Consider the following 13,103-nt stretch of genomic DNA (forward strand, 5'->3'; position numbering starts at 1 on the left):
CATTGTTCTTAATCCCACGACGCAGCCAGATAGCTCCTCACTCGTGCAGACCTCTCTCAGATCCCCTTTATCTGTCTGACCTGTGCTGACACCCTCCTGACCCTTTCCACTGACCCAGTCAGAAGGCTTTGTCTGTCGAGGAATGACCATCTCCCAGAATAAAGTGTCCAGTTAACTTTCCCCTTTTCCCCCCAACAGAACAGACATGAACGTGAAATTATTGTAGTGCGATTACTTCCCTTAAGCATGAATAGAGGCTCTTAGCCGTCCGTGAGCTTGTGGCGCAACGGTAGCGCGTCTGACTCCAGATCAGAAAGTTGCGTGTTCAAATCACGTCCGACTCACTGCAATCAACTTCTTACATTTCAAATCAAGAAAAGAATACGTTCTTTCCGTATATCGGTCGTGTCAAATCTTCTTTGCGGTAACTTTCGATCACACGTGAATCTTTGCTGTCAGTTTGATTTGTGAACACTGTGTCAGGGAGCTGGTGTGCCCAGTGTTTGGGTTAATGCTCAGCTCCCCGCAATGTGAGAAGTAAAACACAGACTGCTTGTTCAGTTGGTGATGGCGGGGTGTGAATAATATTATACCGATATTTTTACAACATAATCTAGAGATTTCCATCCATGTTTTAGTCACATCAAACTGCCACGCAATGCTGTTATGGCCTCAGTAAACTATAATAACGTGAAGATCGCTGGGATGATTTTCTACATCCGACTGCAATATAAACACAGATCATTGTTTCCAGTTTTGGTGGAACAAAACACATCGTATTGGTGGATAATTACAGTTAGTGCAAACACAGCTAGCCATCGATAAATATTAATCCTGTTCACTTCAATGGCCAAATTTCAATTCAGAAACCAAGTGCACTCGGCTGCTTGTAACAGAGACAACATGACAAAATGGCTCATAGGAGGAGAAATGGGGCATTGAGGAGGAGTGAAATGTTTGCTTTTGGTCACCTCCACAATTGTTAGAAAAACAGGTTGAAAGGATTCTTAAAAGGTGTCTGAAGGAGTGGTGAGGGATAACACTTCAGACAGCGCAAAGGGGAAGACCACTTTCTAGTGGAAGGAAAAGACATTCCTTATTTCTGAAAGAAAAGGGAAACAGAAGAGGGGATGAAATCTGACTTGGGAGCTATTTCCTATTCGTTGAGGATGTTGCTTCATCACAGTCTTGGTTTAGAGCATAAGCTCTTCATCAGGAATAAAGGGTGACCCAAGGGGGCTGAGAGATAAATAAGAAGGAAGTGGGGCTGGAGGGAAGGCAGCTGGGAGTGCAATAGGTAGATGGAGGTAGGGATTGATGGTGATAGGTCAGAGATGAGGGTGGAGCAAATAGGTGAGAAGCAAGGTGGACAGGTATGACAGGTCAAGAGGTTGGTGTCGAATTGGAAGGTTGGATCTGGGACAAGGTGGGGGAGAGGAAATAAGGAAACTGATGAAAACTGCATTAATACCGTGTGGTTGGAGGGTCCCAAGGCAGAAGATGATGTGTTTTTTTGACAAGCGTCGGGTAGCAAGAATTTGGCAGTGGAGGAGGCCCAGGACTTGCATGTCCTTGGTGGAATGGGAGGGGGAGGTAAAGTGTTCAGCCACAGGGCCGTCGGGCGTTCAGTTTCAGTGTCCCAGAGCTGTTCCCTGAAACGTTCCGCTAGTTGGCGTCCAGTTTCCCCAATGTGGATGAGACCATATTGCGAGCAATGGACATAATCTTATAAATAGATTGCATAAATCTTAGCCTGCCAGAAAAGAAAATTTTAATTAAATTGGATGACTGCATGAAACGGTTTGTTGGTCAGATTTGAATCATCACTCCCGAATGAGACAAAGCCATGAATATCAGTGAACTGCTCTTATTGTTGTAAACCATAAGTTCCTGATGTATTTTCACAACTTACTGGTATTCACACCTGCACATTTAATGTCACACTCTGACATCAAAAATGAAATTACAGCATTAATTTTGACTGAAATTAATCGAACAAACAAATTAATAGCACATAGTGAATACCAAGTCTGATTAAAATGAAATTAAATTTGACCAAAAAAATATAAAATCAATATCGGAGTTAAGAAATGGGGGTAGGGCATTCGGCAAGAAATGCAGCATCATAGAAGGTGCTCCTCCAGGGAGTGTATTTTACCAACTACCATTGCTAAATATAAACACTCTCATATGATCCTTCGGTTTTAAAGTAAACCATAGCCCCATACAGTAGGTACCATTTAAATGAGTTAAAAATACAAGCCTTGAGCAAATCCATCTTCCAGACTTACCCCCCGTTTCTTGGAGCTTGGACCTTCCTCCAGCTCCGGGTGGTTGTTGAATTCCTGGGCTTCAGCTGCCACAGCCACTCCTCCACTGAAGAAGCTTTGGGAAGCAGATGCAAAGGCAAGATACAGAACAGAGGGCCTTTGTATATGAAAGCAGCTTACAGAGACATTGATCAATAGAATCACATGGTTTTGACCCATCGACCTCTGGGTTATTTGCCCAGCACACTCACGCAGCATTACTCTGCTTTTGGGCTCCCAGCAGCTGGATTGTGGATCAGTTTAATGGAGGTCTTATATCTCTGACAACATCGGTACACAAGGCAGTGAAGAAAGGCTTCAGCACACTGGCCTTCATCAGTTAGGGAATTGAGTATCGATGTTGGCAAGTTATGTTGTAGTTTTGCAGGACGTTGATGAGGCAAGCCAGGCAGCACCAGAATATGGAGTGGTCAGCGTTTTGGGTATTAACCCTTCTTCAGGACTGAAACGTTTGCTTCTCCATGAGAAATGATTTATGGTAATGTTGCTGTGGGTTGTCGGGCTTGCACTCCAGGGAGACTCTGAAGACGCTGGAGCTGTTTTCACTGCAGCATCAGGATGCAGAGGAGTGACATAATAGAGGTTACAAAATCATTAGGGGCATGGACAGGTTAATAGACAAGGTCTTTTCCCTGGGATGGGGGAGTCCAGAACTCGAGGGCATAGGTTTATGGTGAGAGGCGAAATATATTAAAGGGACAACTTCTTCATGCAGAGGGTGGTGCATATATGAAATGAGCTGCCAGAGTATATGGGTCAGGTGCTGTCAAATGGGACTAGATTAATTTAGGATTTAAGGTCAGCATGGACAATTTGGACCGAAGGGTCTGTTTCCATGCTGTACGTGTCTCTGACTACTGGTCCTGATGTAAGTTTAAAATAGAGTCCAAGTAACTTGGAATAGTTCATTCTTATTGACCTCACCTCCTGAAAAGTTTCAAATGAATCCCTCTGAGAGATTCTGTTTAAATATGCTGAGTTGGACAAAGTATCCCATCAAGTTTAACACAAACCCAGATTTGAAGAAGTCAGAAGTCAGAACACCAAGGGGACCAAAACTGATCACAATATTCCAGGTGCAGCCTCATCAACTGTATTCTGAATTGCTGTGTTCTCCCAAACTTCTGCTTGCAGCTTCGGGTTGCAATATGTAGTGGCTTAGTGGTTACCACTGCAACCTCACAGCGCCAGGAACCCAGGTTTGATTCCAGCCTTGGATGGCTGTCTGTGAGGAGTTTGCACATTCTCCCAGTGTCTGCGTGGGTTTTCTCTGGGTGATCCTGTTTTCTGCCATAAACCAAAGATGTGCAGGTCATGTGGATTGGCCATGCTTAATTGCCCATAGCGTTAGATGCATTAGTCAGAGGGAAATGGGTCTGGATGGGTTACTCTTCGGAGGGTTGGTGTGGACTTGTTGGGACGAATGGCCTGTTTCCACACTGTAGCAAACCGCATCAGCACGACTTTTGTCTCTAACGAATGGCAGAGTAGACTCGATGGGCCCAATGGCCTACCTTATGCTCCGATGGTCTTGCAGTCTTAGGATTCTCGGGATCATTTCAGTGGCAATGTGCAGTCCCTGACTCAATGAGCAGCAGCGCCCCCGCTGGTGCTTCCGCAAGTTGCAAGAAAACATGAACCTCTTCCCACACTTGGGCCAGCTGAAGGACCTCCCCCTGCTGAAGGACACACTATTGTTTCAGCAGGGCGGAGGAATTGCTAAAGGCCTTCCCGCACTCAGGGCAGCAGAATGGCCTCCCCCCGCCCCCGTGTGGACCAGCTGGTATTTTCGCAGTGTGGAGGAGCGGGTAAACCCCTTCCCACCCTCGGGGCAGGAGAAAGGCTTCTCCCTGGTGTGAATGGACTCGTGCCTCAGCAGGGCTGAGGAATTGCTGAAGGCCTTCCTGCACATAGGGCAACTGAACGACCTCTCCCCCATGTGGACCACACCAATGGGCCAGCAGGTCAGAGGAAAGAGCAAAGCCCTTCCTGCACTCGGGGCAGAAGAACGGCCTCTCCTCAGTGTGGACCCCACTGGTGTCACAGCAGGTGGGAAGAACTGCTGAAGGCCATCTCGCAGTTGGGGCCAGAGAACAGCCTTCCCCTGTGTGGACCAACTGGTGCGTCAGCAGGGCAGAGGAATCACTGAAGTCCTTCCCACACTCAGGGCAGCAGAAGGGCGTCTTCCCCTCTGTGGGCCCATTGGTGCTTCAGAACCCTTTCAAATTTCACAATATCTTTCTGATAGGAGGGAGACCAGAATTAAACACACTATTCCAAAAGTGGTCTAACCAATGTCCTGTACAGCCACAACATAACTTCCCAACTCCAATACTCACTCAGAGGATTGGGAAAGCTTTCAAAACCCACAAAAAACAAACAGGAAAGAATGGAGGGACAAACCGCATTATTGAGAGTCAGCTTGGAAGCATCAATGAGAAATCGGCGGACTGGCTTTATTGGGTACCCGTTCTCCTCAAAATACACTATATGCCTATTTCTCTTCTGTTCTTCGTAGTTTCTCTGTGCTGCAGTATGTAGTGGCTTGTTGAAATAATGTCCTGATGCCGCCTCGTTTGTGGGTGTTGGGATGATTGCTTCTGTAGTTAAGTATTTGGTTTGTGTGTGTTGTTTTTCTGTAGATGCTAGTTTGAAGTACCCCATTGACTGTTCGCTCTACTGTGACATCTAAGAATGGCACTTTGTTGTTGTTCTCCTCCTCTTAAAACCAGAATCACCCCTCAGGCCATGGTCTCACCACTTGGTACAGCAATATACAGACTAGTCAAAGACCTCCAATGAAGACTAAAACTCCAAGTCAAAGATTCACACCACTCCATTTCCTCCATCCAAGAATTCCTGCATACCAAAGACACTAAGATAGTAGAGGATGGAATAATGTTATCCTTTGACATAACAGCTCTTTTCACATCCATTAACATCAACGTGGCCAAAGAAAACTGAAGACACTACTCGAAGAACCAAAGACACAAACACAGCACCAACGTCATCAGCAAAGATAACACTGTCAAGCTCGTGGAACTGTACCTTACCACCCACTTCATATTCAGTAACAAGCCTTACAAACAAATCAACGAAATACTGATGATACCACCAGTATCAGGATTCCTTGCAGAAGCAATAATGCAGAGACTCGCACAAACAGCCCTTCCAACGACCCAAGCCAAACTTTGTGTCCGCGACAGTGATGACACTTTTGTCATCACAAAATGAAACAAATTAGAGGAAACCTACAACACCATCAACAATCTCTTTACTGGCATAAAATTCACAAAAGAGGAGAACAACAACAAAGTGCCATTTCTAGATGTCACAGCAGAGCCGACATCAATGGTAAATTCAAAACAGCGTCGACTGGAAAACAACGCACGCGAAACAAGATTTTTCCGAAAGAAGCAATGATCACGACACATACAAAGCAATCTGAATCAGGACACAGATTCAATGAGCCACGACACACCGCAGCACCCAGAAACTACGAAGATAAATAAACAATTGCAAAGCACATTTTAGAAGGATGGGCAGACTTTACCCTTGAAAATTGCTTCCCTGGCCGGGAATCGAACCCGGGCCACGGCGGTGAAAGCACCGGATCCTAACCACTAGACCACCAGGGAGACATAGAGGCAGCCTGTCAGCTCTATTGAAAATGTCTTCCCTGCCCGGAAATCGAATCCGGGCCACGGTCGTGAGAAGGTGTTCACCTGTGTATCCAACAATGTCATTTCTTGTATCCATTGCTCCCGATGGGATCTCCTCTACATTGGAGAGACTGGAGACCCCTCGCAGAGTCAAGTCACAGCGCTTGAGGGAACATCTCCAGGACACCTGCACCAATCAACCCCGTCACTTTATGGCCCAACATTTCAAACCCCCTCCCTCTCTGCCGAGGACATGCAGGTCCTGGGCCTCCTCCATCGCAGCTCTCTCCCCACCCGATGCCTGGAGGAAGAATGTCTCATCTTCCGCCTCGGATAAATTCACCCCCAGGACATCCATGTGGACTACACCAGTTTCCTCATTTCCCCCACCTAACCTCAGTTCCAAACGTCCAGCTTAGCGCTGTCCTCATGACCTGTCCTACCTGCCAATCTATCTGTTCCCCTCTGTGGGCCCATTGGTGCTTCAGAACCCTTTCAAATTTCACAATATCTTTCTGATAGGAGGGAGACCAGAATTAAACTCACTATTCCAAAAGTGGTCTTACCAATATCCTGTACAGCCATAACATAACTTTCCAACTCCAATACTCACTCAGAGGATTGGGAATGCTTTCAAAACCCACAAAAAATCAGACAGGAAAGAATGGATCAATCAAGAACTCTATCAATCTATCTATCTATCGACCACCTATCTGTTCCATCCTCCTCTCTGACCTGTCACCTCCATCCTCACCCCCATTCACCAATGCTACTTTCGGCCCAGCACACCCCCACCCCCAATTTATCTCTCCACCCTGGAGGGGACCTGCCTCAATTCCTGATGAAGGGCTTTTGCCCGAAAAGGCGATTTTCATGCTCCTTGGAAGCTGTCTGACCTGCTGTGCTTTTCCAGCACCATTCTGATCTAAACTCTGGTTTCCAGCACCTGCAATCCGCACTTTTGCCGACCCAATAATCCCAGGGTGTCGGTTTCATATCGACAAACTGACACAAGCAGACACAACGTCTGCAAAAACCCTAGCCACATTACTTTACATTAACGACATCTGTGAAATGATGTCCAGACAACTCAATCCTCTCAGCATCATGGTAGCCCATAAACCTACCAACACACTTAAACAGCGTCTAATGAACCTGAAATACCCTATACAAACAACCAACAAACGAATGTTATTTACAAAATACCATACAAGGCAATATATACATGAACTCTGCCACACAGTTCTGTTTTTCACTGGAGCATCGTAGGTTGAGAGGTGACCTCAGAGAGGATTATAAAATCATGAGGGGTGTAGATGAGGTGAACAGCAGGTATTCTTTCCCTAGTGTGGGTGTTCAAGATTAGGGAGCAAATTTCGAAGATGAAGAAAGAAATATTTTTAAAATACATAAGGGGCACCTTTTTTTAGAAGATAAAGAGTAGTTCATGTGAGGAATCAATGTCCAGAGGAGTTGCTGGATGCAGGTACAGTTACAATGTTTAAAAGACATTTGGATAAGTACATGAATAGGAAAGGTTCGGAGGGATATGGGCCAAACACTGGCAGGTGGGACCAGTTTAGTTTCAGAACACAGTCAGCATGGACTAGTTCGACTGAATGGTCTGTTTCTGTGCTGTATGACTCTGTAACTGTTCTGTACTGGTCTCAAAACCATTTTCTTACCTTTTCCCATAACTGCTTTGTTCTTCAAAGTCACGTAAGCTCAGCCTTGAATACATTCAATAGCGGACCTGACTGCAGAAAGACATCCCCACTTCTGAACTCAATTCCTCTTGCTGATATATACCACTTGCTTTGCTCATTGCTTGCTGCACCTTTCTGACAACTGGCATTGGCTGGTGTTGAAGGACGCTGACGACCCTTTGTCTGTCCACACATCACTCCTGGTGAAGGGCTCGTGCCCGTTACGTCGACTCTCCTCATCCTCCTCCTCAGTTGCTCCCTGGCCTACTGTGGTTTTCCAGCACAACAATATTCAACTCTGATCTCCAGCATCTAACGTTCGCCACATCTCAACATAGCACCATTTCAACCATGCATCTCCTTTCTGCTTTCTTTTTACACTGCAAAGGCTATAACTTCACACTGTGGTACTGCATTTGCCATGTGTTTCCAAGTTGACACACAGACCGGGATCAACTTTTCCAGAGTCTGGCCCCTCCCTCGGTTCACTCTTTCCTTTCAATTGCTGCAAGTCAACAATTGAACCCCAGAATGAAAAAGTGGAAAGAAAAACACTGTTGTCCTCACAAATGTTAGACAGACGAAGAAAGTTACAGTCTGGGATGACGTTTAATCTTATGCAGAGAGAAAAGAGCAGCTGCAGCTTCAGAGCTCACGGTCCAATCTCCACATTTCGACAATGGCCGGCTCTGATTGGCAGGAGGACCAGACTCCTTCTGGTCCTCCAAGGTTCCACACTGCTCCATGGAAAGGAGCTCGCACGCTCCCAAGAGTATACGCAGTGCTTGCTGACACTGGCGGTCATGCGCAGTGCTTGCTAACACTGGCGGTCATGCACAGTGCTTTGCTGACACCGCGGAGCATGCTCAGTGTGCAGGAATTTGTTACTAACTTTTCAGTTAAAAAATCACAAAGCACCTGGTGATAGTCCAACAGACTTATTTGCAAGCACTAGCTTTCGGAGCCCTGCTCCTTCATCAGGTGATTGCGGAGTATAATATCATAAGACTAAGAACTTACGATGTTATATTCCAAAACCACCTGATGAAGTAGCAGCGCTCCGAAAACTAGTGCTTCCAAACAAGCCTATTGGACTGTAACCTGCTGTTGTGTGATTTTTAACTTCGTACACCTTAGTCCAACACGGGTACCTCCCGATCATGACAAATATAAGATTACGAGAGAAAAATGCCGAAGCCATTTTTTTTTGCTGATTTTTCCCCCTGTGCCTCCACATTTTGTCTGGTTTCTGAACGTTTCTGTCTTTTCCCCTGGATAGAAGTATTCCAAAACTAGAGGGTAAAGGTGAAGGGGAAAGATTTTAATAGATCTAAAAGACTAGGAATAGACATTCACCCCTTACTGGACGAAAGTGAGGACTGCAGACGCTGGAGATTAGGGTCGAGAGTGTGGAGCTGGAAAAGCACAGCAGGTCAGGCAGCATCCGAGGAGCAGGAGAATTGACGTTTCGTGCATAAGCACTTGGCACTCGGCCATCGCTCCTTCAATCCCCCTGCGATAGCACCTGAACTCGCTGGTGCCTCCGCCGGTGGGAGGAGCAGGTGAATCCCTTCCGGCACTTACAGCAGGTGAATGGCCTCTGTCCAGTGTGGACCCGCTGGTGGGTCAACAGTGCAGCTGACTGAGTGAAACCCCTCCCGCACATGGGGCACGTGAATTAGATTAGATTAGATTACTTACAGTGTGGAAACAGGCCCTTCGGCCCAACAAGTCCATACCGCCCCGCCGAAGCGCAACCCACCCATACCCCTATATCTACCCTTTACCTAACACTATGGGCAATTTAGCATGGCCAATTCACCTGACCTGCACATCTTTGGACTGTGGGAGGAAACCGGAGCACCCGGAGGAAACCCACGCAGACACGGGGAGAACGTGCAAACTCCACACAGACAGTTGCCCGAGGTGGGAATTGAACCCGGGTCTCTGGCGCTGTGAGGCAGCAGTGCTAACCACTGTGCCACCATGCATCCCTATGCTTCTCTCTTGAATGGCTTCTCTCACTTGTGGACCCACTCGTGCGTCTGCAGATGGCAGATCCGACTGAAGCCCTTCCTACACACTGAGCAGGTGAATGGCCTCTCCAGGTGTGAATGCATCTGTGGCTTTCCAGCACGGATGGGAAGGGAATCCTCTCCCACCGTCCCCACATTTGCACGGTTTCCCCTTTGGAGGGAACTTTCCTTGTGTTGGTCTGGGATTGAAATTACAAACAGAACGGGGACAATAGCCTTTCCCACCGTGAGGGGTGAGACTTTGAGTCCCCCAATCTGAGTAATTGGTTTGCAGCACTTTTCACAGTCTGCGCACTGAATCTCCCTCACTCGGTGTCTCAGTATTCTGCCTGCCGCACCAGTGTCCAGAATCTCTCAAGCAAACAAAAGCAAACATGTCTTCTTGATTGGAATGGCTGCTGATATTCAAGTCTCAATGAATCAAGTGGCTCTGTCAGAAGTTGATGTATCATTTGCTTTCAGATTTCTTTCCACACGCCTTCCTGCGAAGAAAAATCACAAACTAAGTGATCACTGTCAGTACAGTTAATGAACATAACATAGGTGGCAATTCCTGTAGATTGTGAGATGCCTGCTGATCACATATTATCCAGACCACAGAAACCTGAAAACCCTCCTGCAGCCAGGTCGGCTTAGCTGTGCATGGAGGAAAACTTAATTTCAGTGACAATAACATGGAACAAACTGTTGTGGTTCTGTTCACCGAACTGGGAATTTGTGTTGAAGACGTTTCTTCCCCTATCTCGGTGACATCCTTGGTGCTTGGGAGCCTCCTGTGAAGCGCTTCTGTGATGTTTCCTCCGGCATTTAGAATGATTTGTACCTGCCGCTTCCGGTTGTCAGTTCCAGCTGTCCACTGCAGTGGCCGGTATATTGGGTCCAGGTCGATGTGTGTGTTGACTGAATCAGTGGATGAATGCCATGCCTCTCGGAATTCCCTGGTTGTTCTCTGTTTGGCTTGTCCTATAATAGTAGTGTTGTCCCAGTCGAACTCACGTTGCTCGTCATGAGTTCGACTGGGACAACACTGCTATTACTACAACAATGAGCACAGGAGCAACAAATCTTCTCCCAAACATGGAACAAACTGCCTACAAAGATGCTGGAAATGGAGCTGAATCAAGGGTATGAAAATGAAATGTTAAGGCTGCTTGAGAAAAGAAAGCCAGTAAAGATGCTGAATGGCTTCCTGCTGACCTATTAAAGTAAAAAAAAGACAAAAAATGACGTTACTACATTAGAAGGTGAATAATAATTGCAAAGAAACTTTTACAACAGCCAACAATATCAGATATACACCATATAGAACAAAGAACAAAGAAAATTTACAGCACAGGAACAGGTTCTTCAGCTCTCCAAGCCTGAGCCGATACAAATGTCCTGTCTAAACCTGTCGGTCAATTCCTAAGCATCTGTATCCCTCTACTCCCGCCACCCCCACCGCCCCCCACCGACCCACACCGACCCCTGACCCCCGACTCATGCATTTATCCAGACGCATTTGAAATGAATCTGCCGTGCCTCCTATGCTGGCAACGCGTTCCAAACGCCCACAAGCAAAGCTTGTGTTCAGTTTGAGTTTGTGTTGCCCTTGCCGCGTTCATTGTAATGGCAGCTCTGCCCCACCCAGGCAGTCGGATCTCGTTTAACGAAGCTGCTTTTTGAGAAAATTGATTGGCCGTTTTTGCACAAGGCAATGTAAGAAACGACGGCTGGTCCGGGATTTGAACCCGGGATCGCTCGCATGCTCCCGCATGCTGAAAGCCCGAAGCGCGAATCACACCCCTAGACCAACGAGCCACAAGCTCCCCTGCGCCTCCAAGTCAATGCAGTTTGAGTTCAAGCAAAGCAAGGGGTTTAAATTTATTTTAGAAAACCTCCTTTGTGCCGTGGGAAAACTCCTGCCGCGGGAAACGCAGTGTTACAGATTCATAGTAACAGAAGCAGGAGTAGACCATTTGGTCAATCCTACTCCGTCATTCATTAAGATCACAGCTCCACCAACCTGCACTATCCCGACCGCCCTTAATTCCCCTTCCATGCAAAAACCCATCCAACTGTGCCTTCAATATACTTCATGAAGCTGTCTCAACTGCTGTCTTGGGCAAAGAATCCCATGGAATCTCACAGAGTAACACAGATGTACAATACGGAAACAGACCCTTCGGTCCAACTCGTCCATGCAGCCCAGATGCCCTAACCTCATCTAGTCCCACTTGCCAGCACTTGGCCCAAATCCTCATAAAACCTTCCTATTCATATACACATCCAGATGCATTTTAAATGCTGTAATTATACAGCCTCCATCACTTACTCCAGCAGCTCATGCCGTACATGCATCACCCTCTGCGGGAAAAGGTTGCCCGTTATGTCCCTTCTATATCTTTCCCCTCCCCTACCTAAAACTATGCCTTCTCGTTCTGGACTCCCCCATCACAGGGAAAAGAACTTGTGTATTTGCTCTATCCATATCCCTCATGATTTTATAAACCTCTATAAGGTCACCCCTTAGCCTCCGACGCTCCAGCGAAAACTGGCTACTCAGCCTCTCCCTACAGCTCAACCCACCAACCATGGCAACGTCCTGGTAAATCTTTTCTGCACCTTTTCTACTTTCACAACATCTTTCCGATAGGAAGCAGACCAAAATTACATGCAATATTCCAAAAGTGGCCTGACCAATGTTCTGTACAGTAGCAACATCAGCTCGCAGCATCGATACTCGATGCCCTGACCAACAAAGGAAAGCGTACCAAACACCTTCTTTACCATCCAATCTGCCTGCGTCTTTACTTTTAAGGAACGATCAACCTGAACTTCAAGGTCTCTTTGTTCAGCAACACTTCCAAGGAACTTACCATTAAGTGTAAAAGTCCTGCTCTGATTTGTTTGTCCAAAATGCAGCACCTCACATTTATCTACATTAACCTCCATCTGCCACTCCTCAGCCCATTGGCCCATCTGATCAAGATCCCGTTGAAATCTGAGGTAACCTTCTTTGCTGTCCACTACACCTCCAATTTTGGTGTCATCTACAAACGTACTAACTATACCTCCTCCGTTTACATGCAAATCATTTATATAAATGACAAAACGTAGTGGATCCAGCATCGATCCTTGCGACACACCATTGGTCACAGGCCTTCAGTCTGAAAAGCAACCCTCCATCACCACCCTCTGTCTTCTGTCTTCGAGGCAGTTCTGTCTCCAAATGGCTAGTTGTCCCTGCATTCCATGAGATTAAACCTTGCTCACCAGTCTCCCATGTGGAACCTTGATGAATGCCTTCCTGAAGTCCACATAAATCACGTCCATCGCTCTGCCGTCATCAATCCACTTTGTTAATTCTTCAAAAAACTCAATCATGTT

The 13,103-nt window shown here is 46.6% G+C and overlaps 1 protein-coding gene and 1 non-coding gene across 2 annotated transcripts in view; both read right to left on the bottom strand.

Annotated features, from left to right (window-relative positions):
* Positions 1-13,103, bottom strand: part of LOC140460064 (uncharacterized) — a 507,032-nt gene that overhangs the window by 412,893 nt on the left and 81,036 nt on the right. The gene's annotated exons all lie outside the window — the stretch shown is intronic.
* On the bottom strand, positions 5,897-5,968 carry trnae-uuc (transfer RNA glutamic acid (anticodon UUC)). Its single transcript has one exon. It is a non-coding gene; the product is annotated as a tRNA-Glu (tRNA).

This window comes from Chiloscyllium punctatum, chromosome 36 (assembly GCF_047496795.1).
Source record: "Chiloscyllium punctatum isolate Juve2018m chromosome 36, sChiPun1.3, whole genome shotgun sequence".
In the NCBI taxonomy this organism is placed as follows: Eukaryota; Metazoa; Chordata; class Chondrichthyes; order Orectolobiformes; family Hemiscylliidae; genus Chiloscyllium; species Chiloscyllium punctatum.